The following is a 264-nucleotide window of genomic DNA, read 5'->3' as shown; positions in this document are numbered from 1 at the left end:
CGATTGTTATTTGTCGAACACCTGTACATCTCGTTCCATTTAAGCATAAAATCACAAATGAATATGCATGTCCCATTCAAAATGCAAGCATAACCTTTATACCACGTGACACAATTTGCATGCTTGCAATTATTTCGCAAGCTCCATAGGGTCATTTCTGAGGAAAATGTTATGGGGGTTGGGAGTTGCTAGACTGATATGCAAAATCTAATGTATTCCGGTGTTGGTTGCAAGAGATAAGGTTTGTCTTGGTTCGTGTATTAA

This window comes from Penaeus monodon, chromosome 32, assembly GCF_015228065.2.
Source record: "Penaeus monodon isolate SGIC_2016 chromosome 32, NSTDA_Pmon_1, whole genome shotgun sequence".
NCBI classification, from domain to species: Eukaryota; Metazoa; Arthropoda; class Malacostraca; order Decapoda; family Penaeidae; genus Penaeus; species Penaeus monodon.
The sequence above is the reverse complement of the archived record's forward strand: the minus strand, read 5'-3'. Positions refer to the sequence as shown.